Source organism: Colias croceus, chromosome 4, assembly GCF_905220415.1.
Source record: "Colias croceus chromosome 4, ilColCroc2.1".
NCBI lineage: Eukaryota > Metazoa > Arthropoda > Insecta > Lepidoptera > Pieridae > Colias > Colias croceus.
In genome coordinates this window covers 7,590,025-7,611,362 of record NC_059540.1, presented here as the reverse complement: position 1 = coordinate 7,611,362, position 21,338 = coordinate 7,590,025, and positions in this window count along the sequence as shown.

The following is a 21,338-nucleotide window of genomic DNA, read 5'->3' as shown; positions in this document are numbered from 1 at the left end:
ATTCCCTATACATCTTATTCAAGATTTGGAAGTTGTACAACTGCAAATAAAAAAAATATTTCAATTGTGAGAGCCACTATTTACGTCGCGGTCGCTAAAAATTAATTTTCATATCAATAGCATGAATCAAAATATGTATATGAATCAAGACAATGTCAACACTGTTGTAAAATTCATTTGTACTTATTCAATTGAAAACAAAAAAATAATGAAAATAAATCTACAAACGTTATGATTTCTCGTTCCAGCCCACTGCAGGACATAGGCCTCCCCCAAAGATTTCCAAAACGACCGATCACCAGCGGCCTGACTCCAGCGGCTCCCCGCCACTTTGATCAGGTCGTCTGTCCACCTCGTTGAAGGCCGTCCCACACTGCGACGTCCTGTACGTTATGATTTGATTATGTTACCACCACGTTATGATTTAAAAACTACATATTGACGTTGCGAACCTTTTGCGAACACCATTTTACATCTTTAAAGCTGAAGAGTTTGTTTGTTTGTTTGAACGCGCTAATTTCAGGAACTACCGATTGAAAAATTCTTTTTATTCCCATTTATTTAGGAAGGCTATAGGCTATTTATATACACGCTATGACCAACAGGAGCGGAGAACCACTGAAGAATTTTTCTATGCGTGATCTCCTATTACTACGCGGGAAAAGCTGCGGGCGGAAAGCTAGTACTAATATATAAGGTAACTAGCTTACCGACCGCGGCTTCGCCCGCTTTCTCTAAAACGATTTGAGATTTAAACTATCCTATCTCTCAAGTTGGATCGAATTGCACATGGTGTGCGAATTTTATTATAATCGGTTAAGTGGTTTAGGAGTCCATTGAGGACAAACATTGTGACACGAGATTTATATATATTAAAGATTAAGAATATAATAGTTTCCCAATTAAAAAAGGTGTAATGATTCCGATTTTTGACAAGTATTTTATTGAATTTATATTTTTTTTTGTTTTGTATGGCATTCAAATGCTTTATAAATTTATAAGTATTTTATTGTTAATTCAATAGGATCTTCTTTGAAAGATAATCAACAAATAAAACTTCAAGTTAAATAACATTGTGTTTAACACAAGGTTTAACAATCAAAATAACAATTTTATTCTTCGTCAACGACGACCATTATGTTAACTCTTCTGTCAACTCATTATCCCAGAAAGGCCTGAGTCATTATTATTTATGCCTTAGACTTGAAGTACCCTGAATCTACTTACTTTTGGATAGACATGACAATACACTTTTTTTATTTGTCCTAATTTTTTCATAGACTATCCCAGTATATATTGTGCTATTACTTACTATTCATTAATTAACTTATGGTATATAGATAGCTAAAAAAAAGATTCATATATAATAAACTAGCTTTCTACCCGCAGCTTCGCCCGCGCAGTCAAAGAAAAACCCGCATAGTTCCCGTTCCCGTGGGATTGCCGGGATAAAACCTATCCTATTTCCCGGGGTAAAAAGTAGCCTATGTCCTTTCTAGGATATCAAAATATCTCTATACCAAATTTCATGCAAATTGCTTCAGTAGTTAAGGCGTGATTGAGTAACAAACAGACAGACAGAGTTACTTTCGCATTTATAATATTAAGTATGGATAATAACAAACGTCTGGGAAAATTGATAGTTCCATTTCGGCTATGAAATTGTCAAATAACACACTGAAAGCATTCGGATAATATGACATTGGGTAATGAATATAGTAATAATAGTGGGCTAGCTAAATTTATTGTATTACAATGGCGACCGACTGCCGACGTGTATAGGGTTAAACGTAATTAACTTAGGTGTCATAAATCATTTCTAAATGGGTTGAAAATTAGTCACTTCCACTTAACAACTATTCGAATTTCGTACCCAGTCTTGTGAGACAAATTAACTATTAAAGTATCATATAGACATTACACTAAGATTATTTTAGTATTTGTTTTAGTTTGTTTTACGAATTTTTATGTAAACCAATCTTCATAATGAGATTTATAATTTTAATTCAATATTAAAAATATTAGGTTCTACCACGTTCTACCCTTAATATGAACTTGAGATCGTCTACTTGCCTAGTTCTTACAAAATTTAATTACGCTGAAGTCATGTTTGGCCCCAGGTTGAAACGTGGAGCTAAAAAGTTGATACAAAGTGTGCAACACGCTCGTGCCCGTATTCTCTGGAATGTTCCCCACGGGCATATGTGTAACGTAATATATATAATATAGCTAAAGAGTTTAAAGCGGAAAGTAGGTGAGGTCTGCCCTCTTCAATCACTTCTTTTCAGGGTATTTTTCAAACATGGAAATGAATTCGAAAAAATTATACGGAGCTCGTTCATCGCTCTGGAAAATTGTATTTCCTGGAAGATAAGAGTACAGGAACTAGTTCCATCTAAAAAATGAAACTATCAATATTTAAAAGTTATATTTAAATCTCCTGCTAAACTCCCATTTATGTTTGATTCAACTCGTTAGTGTATTCAGTATTGCATTCATGTTAATTTAAACTTACTACTTCCTAACAAGCCTTTTAATTAAATTACTGCATCCAAAAGACTAAAGCTGCCGTGAAATATTACGCTACAACGAGCTGTCCCTGAAAGCATTGCAGCTACGCGGTGCTTATACCATTTTATTTCAGAGTTATTTTAAATTAATATTTTTAATTAATTAACACATTATTTTTAAAATCGAAACGTGAAAAATGACAAATTTGTAAGCCAAAAATATAACTTAACTCTTCTAAATGTCAGAAAGCCGTTAGAGGACCATTCTAGGATATGAGATAAAAAGATAATTTTATTTGCCGGCTATGGTATAATTATTGTACAAATTGATCAGATGTTTTCCTCGGACAAGTTGTACAAACATATACGACGTGAGATAAGAAAACAGCTAGTTATTTCGTTCCCCGTCGCGATGATTGACAAAATTATTTGGTTTTTCTCCTTCTTATTTGAATTGTTTGCTAGAAAATATAAAAACGATATAAACGATTGTCTTTTATTTAAGTGCCTATTAAGTTAAGAAAATAGTATGGGAAAATTTTAAAACCTTTTATCATAGAATATATTTAATTTTTTATGTATGTTTTTAATTCAGTATTAATTTTATATTATAATTGTTTTATTCAATTAGTTATTAGCTGTATAGTTATATAGGTAGTCGTTAGAATACCTGAAATACCTACTCAGTAAGAAATAAGACAAATGGAAATGCAATACGATCCGACTTACTGATTAAAAGTCATCTCTAAAGCCTCTTACAGTTCCTTCGTAATGAAGTCGAAGAGGATTGCAATCTGTTAAAGATTCTATATTTTGTTACCAACGAAATTAAGCCGTTTTTTTTCTAAATAACAATGTATATGAACGATCTTAATGTATCGGTACCTAGTAGTATAAGAAAGGTTATTAAAGGTAACACATATTATGATTTATCACAAATGATGAAAATAATGAGTATTTGAAGATAATCCGAAGGTACACTACAAAATTTTCAAAATTATTTTCAATCATCTAATATTATTATCTCTAGGGATTATTTCGGGATCCATCCAGATTTCCATTGTGAAAAAAACTCACGTTTGAAAAAAAAGCAGTGTTATTTTATGAGACAATTAAGGCTTGAACCCCTTCAATGTCCTTTTTCTAAGTTAGGATTGCCTACCAAGTAATTATACTTTGCTTATTATAAACATACATATAAACAACTCTATTGATAAATCATACACACAAAATCTTACCCATACGTACATTTTAACGTATTGAAATATGAAACAATGCCATCTATGACAGGGTGATAAAACTACAATATAGGTACATTTAGAACTGAACCCTTCATATAATTCTGAAATATTGCCATCATTCCAGCTGTAATAAATCAAAAGTCACTTGGTATTGAATTGTATTTCCAAGATTCAGAAGACCTTTTATTGAAACTAAAGTAAAAAGTCAAACTCGATAAAAGACATTTCATTATATGGAATCATTAACAAAGCTCTAAGAAGATTTGACATTCATTTTGCGATAAGAAATATGGTTTTCATCTCTACAATAATATTTCATCGTCTCTGTTAAAAGCTCTATATTAATGTTTATCATAGAAGCGTGAAGTGAGTTAGATAAATATAAATTCCGTTTGATGAATTTAATCAAATATATGTTGAGATTCTATATTAGGACGAATCTAATATGATCCTATATATGTATTTACATATTGTGATTGCTTTGATGCATAAGAGAACTAACCATCTCTCAGATTATAAAATCAGTTTAATAATTATGATAATATTATTCAGCAAAAATAGTTTTGTTTGTTTGGTTAAACGCGGTAATGTCAGGAAACTGGTTTGAATTATTTTGTAGTTTGAAGCCGCGGGCGGAAAGCTTCATTTTATGCTAATTTAAATTAATATCACTAATTAATTTTAGTGTAATGTAGTCGACATGATCCACACAGCATCGTCGAGTAGTTTGAGCTTTTAAAAATCATACTATGACGGATAGGTAAGTACATGTCGTCTAACACAGTTTTTTTAATAATGTGAAAGCATATTCCTTTTGAGGGTGAAGTTGTGTGGGTCAGCCAGCTAATGTATTTGTTTAAGTAGCGCCTTTTATAATCATGCTATATAAAACTGGACTTTATTGAATACGCCCGCGCTACAAATAAAGTAAGATAGATATATATTTGCTTCCGACGTATAAGAATCCTGAATATAGCGATTCTGAAACATTTTGTGTAAGAATAAAGTATGAACTAAGGTTTGTACTGTCATCTTTTTGTTATTTAATAGTTATTCGAAAAATAAATATAGCTAATGTATGACTTTAATCACAATTAAGCGATATACTTCACACAATATGCAGGTTAACATAATATGCAATACCTACTAGCTTTCCGCTCGCGGCCTCGCCCGCGTTTTCAAAGAAACGGGATTTTCAGGATAAAACCTATCCTATGTGTTATCCATGTTACTTTCTATATGTTTGCTAAATTTCATTGTAATTGGTTCAGTAGTATTTGCGTCAAAGAGTAACAAACACACACATACACATCCATCCTCACAAACTTTCGCATTTATAATATTATTAAGTCGGATAGGGTATTAGTAGGATAGGATAGCATTAAGTAGGTAATTGTCTTTTATTAATCATAAAAAGGACCATTGCATTGTATGAAACGATATATAGTATAAATACAACCATAGTATGCATTGCTATCTCCGTTTTGGAATATCTTCCACATGTACATTCATAATACAACTTTTATGGCTTTCCGTATCACAGCGATCGTTTTATTTGTTCATGAACTCTAAAGCACAAAGATAACGTGTTTATTACTTTTCTATCTAGACTATAACGATTCTTTATTTACAGAACAGAACCAAAAACTTGAATGCCAAAAGATGTTTACAGCCTTGACGTTTGAATATTATGTGTCTCTTGTGTGTCCTTATGTGCCACTGGTGTGTACATATTTCTAGGAAAATAGGAGTCTTATAAATAATTAACTAACTCTGATATCGTTTAAAAATTATTATTCCTATTATTTCAGAAAAAAATGTCGTCGTCGTTTCAGCCGTGGGACGTCTACGGCTCCTCTGCTGGACAAAGGCTTCCCTCAAGGATTTCCAGTACGAGCGGTCACCGGCAGCCTGCATGCAGCGGCTCCCTGCTACTCAAACCAGATCGTCTGTCCATCTTGTGGGAGGTCGTCCCACGCTTCGTCGCCTAGTACGTGGCCTCCATTCCAGAACCTTAAAAAAAATGTGGTACACAATTAATTATAATAAAAAAAACATCATTCAACTGAATATGTAATTCTAATAAATTCAAAAATATCCGTATTCAACGTTAACCCACTTAGTATCATTATGATAACCATAAAATGTAAAAGCAAATGACACGACTCTTCCGCTCAGGGTCGCTGAATAACTGAACAGATCTGTAATCCAGAATACGTTAGTACATCAAAGGGGTTTAAACGGACTCCTTTGTAAAACCGAACCATTTCAAGTAAAGCCTCTTGCAAATACATTTAATACATGGATCTGAAACTTGAGACGGACAACATCCGTATAAATTCCTACCTATTTGCGTTATGAAAGGTCCATTTGTCTAGGGCCTAGGCCTTCATCACAGGCCTTCATTCATAATATCTGAATATTCGTCATGGAATATAATGGAATAATATATTTTTTCACTAACTTGGTTCTTGGCTTCAATTTTGTGGCAGTTTGACTTTGCCAATTTAATTTTCCTTTGCTGCTATACCTACCTCTTGAGAGGACTAATTATGTACATAAAAGTTATTTTACTTCACAAAGTTCCGAAACATTATTTCTTACCAAAATGTTTTTAATTGCAGAGTTTAAAACGCTATTAGATTCCATAAAGATTTATAAAGGGTCCTAAATTATTCAGTAGCTCTATTTAAGAAATTTGCTTACATTATTATGTTACTATCTGTTTTGAAATTTATATGATAGCCTAATCGATGATTAGTACCTACTGTCTTTATTAAAAAAATATTTACCCAAGAACTAATGACCCTATTTATAGGTCACTAGGAATGGGGTTCCTAGCGACCTATAAATTGAACAAAAAATATGCCAATTATATTTTATAACGTCAAGATACTTTACGATAAGAGCTGAATTTCAAACATCAATTATGTTAGAAATTATTATTAGTATATATAGAAAAGTCAAAAGAATATTCCTTTGCAAGTAAAAAATATTTCAGAAAGCGATAAAATTTTAAGTCATTTAGGTTGAATTGTGTCAACGCCACTTAACATAAAACGGGAACAAGCATCGATTAAAAAAAAAATCCAAATGCGAGTTTGACTGGCGCTCCAAGGGTTTCATACAAATTGAATAGAGGAGCAAATTCAATTTTGCCCTCATTAACTTTTCTCACTATAAAATGGCATATACACAGTGTTCACACACTACAAATAACACTTAAAAATAAGTGACCTTTTTTAACTTTACTGCAAATTTCGGGACTTCGGATTAGGAATTTAGGGCTTGTTGTCCCTCCCCACCCAAAATCTATAATCAATTTATTTCCCACCTTGCAATAAATTGTCATACAGCCAATCCACGATCACAAAGAGATAATATTTTATGCATACGATATATCATATAGGATTGTTCTCCCTATTAATGATTAGCCAGCTCTGTTAAACATCCCGCCCATGTCCCTATTCTACCCCTCTACATTACCCAAAAATTCCACTTAACAGTAAATAAACCGTATTTTTCATCCAATCCTTACTAACATCACTATATCTCATCTATCTATGTAGATAACGAACTAGCACGATTATGTGTCAAGCCTAATTTCCTTTCACCACAAAGCTTTTCGGCCAATTTCAGCGCACACCTCAAAACCACCGGCCCCAATTTGTAATTTTACTGATTACTTCGCATGAGTGTATTGTGTATGCATGACATTGTCTATACAGTGATGATTCGCGAATTTTGGCTATCAAAGCGATCGATAACTTTTGAATTAGGGAACTTGTTTGCGGACCGTTGCCGAACTTGTTATCTATGTTCTAGTGGTCAGTTTGTGGTAGGTACCTATAATACAGCTACGTATAATGCAATTTTGTTGTACTTACGGAATCTATGCATTAAATTTTGTTGTATCATAATATGATTTTTTTATTATATGTTAACCATATTAAGGGGGGTTAGGCGGTCAGCGAAAATTCAGCTATTCGGGCCTGAGGTAAGCGGTGAGGGAGTCCGCGTTTAGTATGGAATCAACGTGCTCGAAACTAAAAATCGTAAGCGCCATTCACATTTTTATCAAATAGTGAATGAGAATATTTAGTATTTTCTAAATCTAAAACAGACATCGAGAAGGTACATACCTATGTATTTGTGATTTTATACGAATTATTATCGTAAAATACGTTTGTAATGAGCATTTATATGATATTTTAGAGGTAACTTCAGGATTTTTTTTATCGATCAAAATTTTTCCAATCGTGTTTTGGAAACAGTCATCCCATCACACATACGTTCTGTAATACATATTAGAAATTTCAGTGTGAAAAAACTTCAATATTTTCAATTATAGCTCATAGAAAACAGTCCATTTTGCCGTTTTCACCTACTAAGGGCCCTTAATAATAAATTGCAATATGTAGGTATTATACAAATTATCGTCTTTAAAATATGAATGGCAAATTAATTGCTTTCATAATCAAGAACAGAAATTGAAATCTGAAATAAGGGCGTGAGTATACGGAAAACGTAATTAAGATCGATTCTTCCAATTAATTACTTACAGGGACGGGCTTACTACAAATGATATATTAAAGAAGATTTGTGAGCCGAATACCGATACGCACACGGTTAATCTCCTTTTTACATTTAATCACGATCGCTAATAAGGTAAATCTTTCGGTACCTATATTAATCATTTTTTAATTTTCGTTAAACCTCAAAACGTTAAATAAAACGAAAAAACAAATAAAACTTTTGCGGAACTGTCTCAGACACTTTTAATGAACGTTTCTCTTACGTTTCTAATAAAAATTAATGATTTTATTGACAAACATTTTCTGAACTAACCTTGACCTAGATGAAAGTATATCTGGATAAAAAATCATTCCTCTTCACTTTCCTTCTGATCAGTAGAGAGTAATTTTAAAACTACTTCGCTTAAAACTAAACTGGTGAAAATGATTATATTAATTTTAAATTTGAATATGCATTAACGATACGAATAAACAAACATACACATTATTTAACTGCACCTTTCTAGTTTGCATAGTGGAATATAATGTAGGTAATAATATGCAAGCATTTAAATAACAAATAATGTAGGTAATCATAAGAAAATACTACAGTACTACATAAAAACATTAAAACAACAAACACATAATTCATTTATTCCTTGAAACGAACGTAGCCTCGTAAGTCTCGTAACCAATACATTATAATATTATTATAAGTTATCACGTCTCATCTCATCTGTGCAATGTAGCCAATGGACGTAACAAATTATACAATTTGATTCTAGTTAAGATTTTTGAAATAGCTATTCGTGTTTCTCATGTAACATCGAATGTATGTAAACATTTAACTATTAAAAAAATGAATTAATATATTTATAATCTTTATTGCATCCAAAACATAAAATACAAAATTCACACACACAGACAGGACATTTGATGCAAAGGGCTTTATTGCTTCAAGCAATTTCTTCCAACCCGAATATTTTTTATGTTTATTTGTATTGCAAAATCAGACTTTTTAATTAATATTTAAAAGGCTTTTTACACTTCATTAAATCAGAACGAACGAAAAGTTTAACAAATATATCGAAATGCCGTTTTGTATATAATTCTGATCATACTAGAACAAATTTCAAAGTTAGAGATAAAATAAATTATATCAACTTTTACAATAACACAGATTACAGAGTTTTAATTGCTTCGCCTACTAATGTTTTATATCGAAAGCGATCAGAAATAACTTTGTTAAATATTTGGATGTTGTTAATTGTATTGAATGAAACAATTAATCAATATACTAAATAGAGATCAAAATAATTTAGATTGTAAATATTTACTTTCGCTTTATTTCGCTATCCCATTGCTTCTTCTTCCAACAGCTTTGAATGTTGTTAAACTGTTGAATAAAATAATTATTATTAAATACTAGCTGCTAGCGGTTTCACCCCCGTGGCTCCACCCCTGTTGGTCGTAGCGTGATGATAGTCGTAGTGCCTATAACCTTCCTCGATAAATGGGCTAGCTAACACCGAAAGAATTTTTCAAATCGGACCAGTAGTTCCCGAGATTAGCGCGTTCAAACAAACAAACAAACAAACAAACTTTTCAGCTTTATAATATTAGTATAGACGTATAGATACTAAGTAGACTTCATCACAAATATCACTTTACGTTGCAAATATGACTTTCTTTCGCTAAGCAATCTATTCATTATCCTATAAGTTCAACTGCACTCACAAATACCTACTACACAATAAAGAACCTGAGCGAGGATTTGGCCATAATTCATGACGTGTCAAGTGCGGGCGGGTGCGGGAACTTTTTCTACTTCAAGCTCTAATACTTGACAAATCCATGGCCGTATCTTATTATGTTTTAAATTGCAATTTGGGAATCTGTTTTTATTGTTACATTGACAGATTTTCAACATGTATATTATAAAAAGGTGTCTATTTGTTGTTCCTAATATTATCTACTAATTTAATATGTCTGTTTCGAATCTACAGCTTTCCATCGTTATGCAAACAATTAAATACGATGCCTCTTAGTGTCATTACATCTTTGTTTATCTTAGTATGAAACAATATTGCAATATTCAAAGGCTACACTAGAGGTCCCTTCGTCAGCGTTTCGGACTTCGGTCCTTCGTTGTAATGTCCATTATATTTCCATAACACTGCCTTCTGGGAAACTCAGTACATAAATCGATTATGGTCAGCGCATGTTTAATTAATTGGGATTCACATTAAGCTCTGAGAACTAGGTTAAATAAAGCCTCGTCATGAATTCCATTCAATCGCAAGTAACCTCTTAACATATTATTCAGATTCATTCATACATACAAACATTCCCAGCCCATTTAACTCTGTTAATATAATTATATTGAAAAATAATAATACCCAGTTATAAATAGGTCCACAACATCAATAATTAAAAACAAGCACTAACGAAAAGATTAAAGAAAATCCATCAATTAATGTAGGGACCTAATGAATAATGAACAAACATAAGGTTGAAGGTATACTCTAATTAAGTAATTGTCATCAACCATCACTCAAATCATAGCATCACAATAATATCGTCACTTAAACATCCATACTAATTTTATAAATGCGAAAGTAACTCTGTCTGTCTGTCTGTCTATTACTCAATCACGCCTAAACTACTGAACCAATTTGCATGAAATTTGGTATGGAGATATTTTGATACCCGAGAAAGGACATAGGCTATCTTTTATTGCGAAATATGTACCACGGGCGAAGCCGGGGCGGACCACTAGTATTCTATAAATATTTTAAACCCTTTTTCACACTTGACATTGGTAAATAAATTATTGTTAGGAACTACAACAAGATAAAGGTAACGGTAATAAAAATAGATAACTTTATCTGTGAAGCTATATCCTCCTGAAAGATAGGAAGTAAATAAAATTCTGTTCGGTTCGTGAACTTATCAACCTTGTGTTTATAATATATTTTGTGTTTCAATAGTTTTTTCAATTATTATTAATTAAAAATTTACAACGATAGTAAGTACATAATTAAATATTGTTTTAAAATTTTCAACTTTAATATTTAATTGGTCGTAAGTATAATATTATATTTAAACAAAAATTTTACAATTTATATTAATAATAATTTAACACACAATTTTGTTTTGGATACTTCCAATCAATTCCGATGATAAAAGAATGTTTATCCTATATTATTAATTTTATTAGAGAAACATGTTTTCTTTGTTACAATAAAGAGATCTCTTTCATTTATGTATGTACAAAAGAAAATCGGGTTAATTACATAACTTATAACTCAAGAATGGCTAGACAGATTTTAATGTCTTTTGATATGTTGGATTTTCCTCCCATGGATTAGAATTTTGCGACTAGGTATTCGATTTTTCCTCTTATAATAATAATCTTATAATAATCGCTTAATTTGTTGTGAGTAGTAGTTGATAGGCGAGTCGTGTTTCAGCGCGAACACGCTTATATTGGACAAAAGAAATTAAACGTGATATGATTAAAAGCAAACACAAACCATCGATTTTGTGTGGGCGAGGCTTTCATGACCTAATTTTATCAAGTAAGTGGTAACTCCCTACAGGTAAATTTAAAATAACTACATTTCATTCACATCGAGATAAGGAAACTTTCCTCAGAAAAGTAAACAACGGTCCACCAAGTTGTGGCTTCGATTACTACTTGAATAAGTGGAGTTTACAACTAACTTTACTAGGTATAAAAAAAATCGGTCAATTGCGAGTCGAACTGGTGACACTAACGTTTCCGTACAAATAAGCGTTAATAGAAAACAAATAACAAGCAACTTCAAAGGGAAAATAATTTACTCAGTACTCACCCGTCCATTTTAGCTTATATTTACTCCAAAATATCTTTAAAAATCTATACATATAATAAAATCGTAGGAAAGTCAAAACTGTACATTGAATATTTTTTTAAAAGAATACCTGGGCCGTGATCTATAATCGATATAGAAGCCAAAAACATAGTTTTTAGAATTTTTGTCTGTTTGTCTGTTTGTCTGTTTGTCTGTTTGTCTGTTTGTCTGTATGTTTGTCCGAGCTAATCTCGAAAAGTACTGCATAGATTTACTTCAAATTTTGTATGAATATTACTAACAGGACGGGTGAGGCTATAGGCTACATATTATTAAGCTATCACCTACGGGGGAGGAGCTGTGAACCTTTATTTTTCTTACGTATTCCGTGTATTACGACAGCGTACAATCTAAAGACTCATGTTTAAATGTTGGTTTCGAGTAAGCCATGCTATTATCTAGCTTTACAAAATAAAAACTATGTCATTTACGTAATTTGGGCAGAGAAACAGTTTAATGAATTTAGTAGTATAAAGACAAATTAGAAACAGCGCCATCTATTAAATGTTATAAAAATCAAATCAATTTACACGTTAACTATTGGAAATTAATAATCAAATGACGCATATATAAATGTTGTTTGACAATATCTAGATTGACACTATAAAAAATTATGCCATTTAAGTAACTTGGGAAGAGAAACATAGCTTAAAGAATGTAAGTTGTATAATGTTAATTTTGTAACAGCGCCATCTATGAGATTTCGTAAAAATCAAATCAATTTACATGTTAACACTACTGAACACTATGTTAAAAATTAATAATTTAAATATAATTATGTTATTTATTTATTTAACTCTTTAACCCATATCTTCCGTTCCCTATAAGATATATTTCGTGTAAATAATAAACTACATTTTTTTTAAAGTGAGGGTAGATGTTTATTATTTTATGTAAAAATAGACACCATTATCTACAGTTAATCTAATGATTGTGTTCCAAAGAGTATAATAATATATTGTTGTGTTCATTAGTTACAATTTTAAAAATCTTCGTGTTTTATAAATTTACTAGCTTACCGCCCGCGGCTTCGTCCGCTTTGTCTAAAACCCAATAAATTATGTACTAAAACCTTCCTCTTGAATTAGTCTATCTATTAAAAAAACCGCATCAAAATCTGTTGCGAAGTTTTAAAGATTTAAGCATACAAAGGGACATAGGGACACAGAAAGCGACTTTTTTTATACTATGTAGTGATATTTATAAAGCAATTGAATGCCATAAAACAAAAAATAACAAATGCAATCTTCGTGTTTTGTGAATTTTCACCATCATGCGTTCCCACAAAAGGTAAGTTGTTGTTGTTTGTTGGTAAGTTGTTAAATGAAATGAAATGAATGCTTCTTTTATTATTTTGAGGTGCATTGGGAACAGAAGTTTTTGATAAAATTTTATTTGTAAGTAGCTTTTTTATAGATTTACAGTTAACTTTTGATTTTTTTATTTACAGATTCAATGCTAATAAAATTATATCGCCTTTGGAAGACGATTTCTGCTGATATTTTTACTACACCACTTGAAAATTGATGATTTGATGATAAAGACAGTAGCAGCGAGGATTAAGTGGAAATTAGTAATCATCCGCTTCGTCAATTTTTGACTGAAGTTAATGTCCAACGTCCAATGGTTCAATCATTGGAAGTATCTCGGGAAATTTTGGAGGATATTTTTCAGGAAGGAGAGGAGGGGCAGCCAACCACATATCAAACTACTACGTTTTAGTACCGAAAAAAATGTTATTGCCAAATGAAACGTAAATTTTGTACTCACAACTTTACAAGTAATGTTTTAAGTTATCAGATAACCGCAAAGTCAAAATTTTATTTTTATTTTGACTTTGCGGTTATCTGATTATAATATTTATCGTTATGGCTATCGACGTACCGACCGTACTGGGATCAGAGTAGGTACATGATATACAGTTCATCATCCAGGATTGCTTAGAGCATTTTCACACTGAAAAAGAAGTTTTCTTTGAATCGTAGTTGCTTCATTTATTTATTTTTAATCATTTTACATAATATGTTTTATATTTTATAAATATATCATTTTCATTATTTAAGTAGATAAAATTAATTATGTAACGGTTTTATAAGAAAACACATTATATTTGTTAGGCGACGGTGATTTCTTCCAGGCAAAAGATATTCATCAGCTCAATAAAATTGAACAGTATGTTGTTAGTTATTCTTTAGATTCACAATTGTAATGAGCATTTCCGCATGCAAGTTGTATCGTAGTTTGGATATATCATAGTTTTTACATATTAAAGTTCCAACAAAACCCTCAAATTTTTTAGTAGAGTTGAGCAAGATAATTTGAAAAATGTGCCGTGTTAAGTATTATAGAATTATAGAAAAGGTTAGTACGTTGGTAATTATTATTTCTTCTTCATTTACATGTTGTTAGTAAAAATAAACTTTAACTTACAGTCAAAGTAGTCAAAGTATATTTTAACTAATACTACTTAATATCTATTATACTTATGTTCAGTATTTATCTGTATTATTATTGCTTGACAATTAATATATTTTCATGTCGTATACCAAATTATAAACATAAGTTTAATGTGTAATTAGCTGGATTTATTTTTACACACTCACAGACTTAGGTATATTTTATGTTAAATGATAAAAGAGTGTTAATATGTAGTGTAAACCATAATACATTTTTTCACAATTAAAAACTTTACTTACTCAATATGAAGACCGTTTGACAAATGATAGGGTGCATCATAATAAGATGAACATGAGCATAAGCAATGACTAGAGTAGGGACGCGAATATTATAATTATATTTTAAGATACAAGGTCAAGTTTACCATTTGATAGGATCCCTTTTGCCTGAAGGCCAACCTAAGTTTGTTTAAATATATTTTGTATTCGACTACAACGAATAGTGGAATACAAGAAATCAATATTTCTCAAATTTAAAACTGAACTCATTTCACAATTTTAGAACAGGTTAATTCGTATGTATGCAGTTTTAAATCGACATTAGAAGCTTTTCCTCAAGATGGTGATATCGGCACTCAGGAACTCCCTGGACGTGTTATAACGCGCAGGCCACAGTATTACAATTTTTCCTACAGTAGGGCGACGAATGTATTTTCACATAGCAACGGAGGGGAACTCGCGGGGGGTCAAGTGACGCGGGCCACGTACCACAAACATGCTTAGTTTGTGGTATCGAGCGCGAAAGATAGTCATCGTGTTTTTAGTAAAGTTACTATGTAAACTAACGTAATTTAATACTTAGGTACATATTCTATAATGGTGTGCTCAAACTGTTATTCTACATTTAATTTAGATTATTATTTGATACTAAGTAATGTAGAATTTAAACCACATTCATGTTTTCTTCAGATTTTAAGATTTTCTTATCAGAGTGTTCAATTTTAATGTAGTTAAATTTTATAAGAGACAATAGGTAATTAAGAAAATTTTAAAATAAAGTGTCACGTATTTTTTTTAAACGACGAATGACGAAAAACGACCTAATCGCGGACGAAGTCGCGGGCAACAGCTAGTAATTTAATAAAACAATCAAACAGACACTTTAAAAATTATGATTGTCGAGTATTTTAACAGTTAATTGAATACCTATTTGTTAAGTATTCCCGATACATTATATTTTACGTAATTTTAGATTTTAAATACAATCCCTCATGCTATAATTTGTGCGTCATTTTAACAAAATTTCCACGGAAAAAAAGGAAGGAATGTTTTTCTAAAGAAATGGATAAACAAAAGCTATGCTTTTATAAGAATACCCGTGAGTATGCAGGTAGGTATAATAATAATACACGGCGAGCCTTGGATGCTTGAATATTTTTTTCATAATAAATTGTATTAATATACAAATGGAAACTTTTGTAAGTGCTTTCAATAATAAGGAAAATGAAGCTTTCAATAACTTGAACAAACTACCGTTAACGAGTTCAGATTCTCTACACTTCATTTTATTTTCCATTATAAAGAGATTGTATGATGAAATTCTGCTAATTAATATTATCTACTGTTCCAAAATGAAATCCCAAGGGTTGTTTCGGTTTTAATTGTTTTTTCAGCAATTAAACTTTCTGGTAAATTTTCCGTTCTATTTCAATGTTTATAAAACAATGTAAAAATAATGCGAGTATATATTAAATAAATTTTCCAAATCCAGGATAATCATAATCTTTCCTAGGAATAAACATTTTCCTACAAAAAATGATTTCATGTCTTCAATTCCTATTTTTCTGAATAGCTCCCATACATTAAGCGATGGTTTACGACTTCCTTCTATCCAATATGTCACTAATAAAACGAATGGTGGCTATTTTATTAGCGATCGTTATTTCGTCTTCATTGTTGATGCCGACACCTACGAAACCTGTTTAGGGCGCGTCGGAGAAACTCAATTACGTTTTTGACACATGATTAACGGTGAAATAGGCTTATTTTTATATTACGTACGAAAATAAATTAGCATTAATTATTCTTTACACAAAAACGTTAATCTGAATTTTATATAGAGTAATACAGAATCAGGGTAGAATGAATAATAAATATAGGTTTCAGTGAAATAATTTTTAACAGGTTTGCCATAAATCTTGAAATAAGCTTTACTTTTTATTTAGAAGTTGCAAGAACAACAAATGTCTCTTGTTTATCCTTTTTACCAGAACATGAAATGCCACATTCGTATCTCGGATAATACTTAAAAATACATATGTATTTTAATTTAGTCAAGTAAATATTATCAGCTTTGATTCATTTAAAAAGAACGGACCGTAGACAAAGCAACAATTACAAAACGATAACGAAGTTAGAAATCGCAAAAATGTATGGGATTGACATACGCCGCGTTAGATCACGTGGTCTATCTAATGTCAATCCCATACATTTTTGCGATTTCTAACTTCGTTATCGTTTTGTAATTGTTACTTTGTCTAAGGCCCCAGTATTATTTTAAAATGTATGTCTGGAACAGATTGATTTTTATGTAAGTAAACATATATTTTTTTTATTATTTAATTATTTATTGCACCCACAAATGAAACAGAGACACATAGAGAATAGATAACTAAGAGGAAAGTATGTACAAATATACATCTACTCTAGGAAAATTGTTATTTAATAATATACAGGTAAATTTCTTCGACGCTCTTCATTGAATGAAATTTCGATCATATCCTATACATAAAATTTTGTATCTTCTGTAATAATGTTTTCCTGTTTCATAAACGTTTTTGTATTATCGCAGGTAGGTAATGAAATACCGTCAATTCTTGGAAAACATAAATATGTCTCTGCATAATACACTCAGACTTAATTTGAGGAATTCGTGTCTTTAATGTTCATGTAAACATACAACCTTTGTAACTTACCAGCATAGAACATGAATTTTTCATTTAACATAAAAAGACATTTACGCAAAATCAACAAAAAACTTACTTCGAGTAGCCATTACGCTTACGAAGCCAAACTTCTTCATTAGGAATCGTATATAAAAGTTACTGAATTATTCTGTAAACATTTACTTTGAAAATGTTGAAATAAGAATACGGTTAAATGTTATTTTTTTGTTCTGTATGTCCAATTAACGCATTAATTTTTTACTATACCTACCGCAATCGTATTTTTTATGACAATTTACCACACTTTATGAGTGAAGTCCGTAGCATTGTTTTATGGAGATTAAACTGTTAACTTCTTTATAACAAGATTAATCTCCATAAAACAATCCAAGCGTCCAATGATAATTTCACAGGAGCCTATAGAAGTATCTAATGGTTATCATTTGCATAAGCTCTAGAAAAAGCCTGTACAGGGCGGAAAAATAAGCTTGTGGCACACCCCGGACACTCCATACAAAATTATCGTTTTGACAGTCACACTGTAGAGACTGCAAATGTGTGTGTGCAACGCTTTATGGTTGGCACATTTTTGACTAGCGTAAAAAAAATTCGCGTCTTTCTGATGAAATACATCCGTAAACAGCACAATATCTAACCATTTTCTACGAAAAACGATAATCACAAATCCAAAATAATAAAATTACTTTAAGTCAATTTGATTAATGTTGTCAATCTTCGTTGCGTATCGTCCCTGTAGAAAAATATGGACCATTTTATGTCTGATCGTGCGGGGTGAGGTAAGTGTTTAATTTTGGCGGGAGGCGGAGAGTGTCCGTTCTGTAGCGTTTAGCTACTATTATGTATTCTGTGCTTGTGGTATATTGTTGCTTTTTGTGTATGTGCTTGTGCTATTTGTTTTTCAGTTGATTTTAAAAAAGGTTTCATACTACGTGACATAAATTCTGAGTTAATCTATATACCTATATAAAAATGAAACCCTTTTTCTAACCCGTTTTCCTTGGTCACGGCATCACGCGTGAACGGGTGGACCGATTTCGATAATTCTTTTTTTATAATATTCCTTGAAGTACGAGGATGGTTCTTATGGAAAGAAAACATAAACATGTGCCACGGGCAAAGCCGGGGCGGACCGCTTGTATATAAAAAAAGATGTTTGAATTTCTGATTTAATATCAGATTTTTTTTATCCCAAAATGTAGAGCATTGAATTTGGTAACACCCAACATTATACTTTCTGATAAGACTTTGAATTCCACTCACGTTCATTTAATTCCAGATAGCCAATGATACTTCATTGGCTATCTGTCTAATATATAAAATAAAATATTTGTGAAGAAAAAGGGTATTTGTAGCATAATGCTCCCAAATGTATAAAACACAAAAGTATAAAATCAATCACACAATCTAGTATAGAGGTAGATCATGCTTTACAGTCAATGTTTATGGTCCTATATTAACTTATTACGATACTTCATATACTACAAGCTACGTCATATATTATAATTCACAATATGTCATTCGTTTATTATTATTTGTAAATAAACCATGTCTCGGTATCTTTGGGGTATAATCCAAATTCTAAATGAACCATCGAGCGATTTATTGGATATATTTAAATGTCGTTCAAACACACAAAAAGCAGAAAAATGCGTGTCTAATAATCAAATATCAGGAGACGTTATTTTGAAGGAGGATAAAAGCGTTCAAGTTATCTATTTTGATCCTGATGAATTTCACCTCGATCACGACCGGCGAAAGAGAATTGAAGTGCAATCGAAACTCGTACAAGTTAATAGATCACGTTCGAAACATCGGCAAGTTTGTAGCCGATTTGATAACCCTCTAAATGATATAGCGAATAAAAACACCAGCGCAATCAATATATCGATACCTGAGTGCGATATTGGGACTAACACCTCATTCATTCGTTCTAAAATGAACGCAGAAACAGAACCAATGCACTTTAACGTTTGTCCTAGACACCGAGAGGTTTTTAAGGTTCTAGAAAAGTGGCCACATGTGAAGATGAATATTAAAAAATCTGCTCATCCTCTCGAAAATATTTGGACGAAAATAAAAGAAAATCTTAGTAGACTTCAAATTCAGAAAATTAACAGTATTCCTGATTATTATCAGTCTGATAAACATATTCTTATATTATATAAACGTGTTATAGTAAAATCATAATATTTACTCCTCAAAAGTGATTTTATTTTATTTGCTCAATCTATTCAAATCAGCAACATCTCTACTATTTAGTATAATATTATCCTACATAAGTAAATAAGAAGGTTTTTGTACACCTTAAGGTTACTTACGCCGTACGATATTCGTAAAAGGCCCAAAGTGAACTTTGTTATTCCTTAATTCAATAAAAGAGAAACAAAACACTCCATTCATTTTGTCCAGCAATTTTCCGCGGCTTATTTATACCTAATGAATGAAGAAAGGTAGGTTAATTTAACGTTAAATAAATAAAAGGTAACAGAAGACTTTTGTGGAACTCTGAAGATGAAAGAAAATATTATATAGGTTTCTTTTGGTTCACCGTAACATGATTATTCTTTGTGAAAATTATTTCAAGTCTAACAAACATGTTATGAAAATTTGTTACTTATTACCTGTATTAAAGTTGAAAAGATACTTGAATAATGTATACTTAACATATTATGGAAAAATATAATGAATTCCATGACATGTATTTATTAATATCGCTCCAATTATAAAAATATCGATTATTGCCAGCAAATTGTAAACCACAAATTTATGTGCCAATTTTACGACAGTCTGCATGATATTTATTATTCCAGGTGTGAAATGTAAAAAATATAGGGCTTATAGGTCAGAATAAATGGATTAACATGAATCCACAAATCATCATAACACCCTACGGCGTAGGCTACACCACACAAGCTTTTTGAATGAATTTATGATATCATCTATCACCAAACAAATTCACAAAACCAACACTCCTTATTTATTATTTACGTTGACAGGAGCTCTAAAATTAATGCTCAGTGCAAAATGAGAACAATTGGCTCTCATTAACGAGTTTATGCCGCTCGATGTCTCCGTTACATTCTACATTAATAAGTTAAGCCTCTAAACTTTTCATTGTCTCTAAGAGTCAAGTTGTGACTGCTCCTATTTGTTTTTCCTCAATACTTATAATGTGGGAACATTCTTTACAAATTGTTTGGATAAAGTTACATTGCAAAGTTACCTGTAGATGTTCTTTAAATAAATAAATATAAATAACTTTTATGTTTTAAGGTTCCTCAATTCAGAAATACATCCTTCTATTACTTGCCTATACAGGTAAATTTTTTAACACGATGTTTAATATACACAGTGGTAAAAATCGGCATGAAAATTTAATGATCACTCAAAAGAGTCGAGAGATTTTTCAACGAAGGTCATCGGAGCGTAGTCCACTCACTTAAATATTCAACGGCCAAACCTAGCATTACCGTTTTTCTGCAAATAAGCAAAAACGTCGTTTCGTAATACTATAGTACTAACTTTCTTTAGATGTTCGTCGACATAAATAATAGTACTTCTACAAGAGTTTACTACAGCTACTAAATATTCTACAGTAGAACTTTCGTTGTAATGTAGATCGTGTCCATATTTTATTGAAGTGAAATTAAATGTTATTATTATTTTAATTATTATGAATGTACATGTATTTAATTTTAATTTAACATGATTATAAGAACTGAATATGATCGATCGATTTTTATAAAAAATAAAGTTTTTACCCTTATTTGAAACGAAAGAATGCCTTTAGGAAAGAGAATACCAAGTCCATAAAT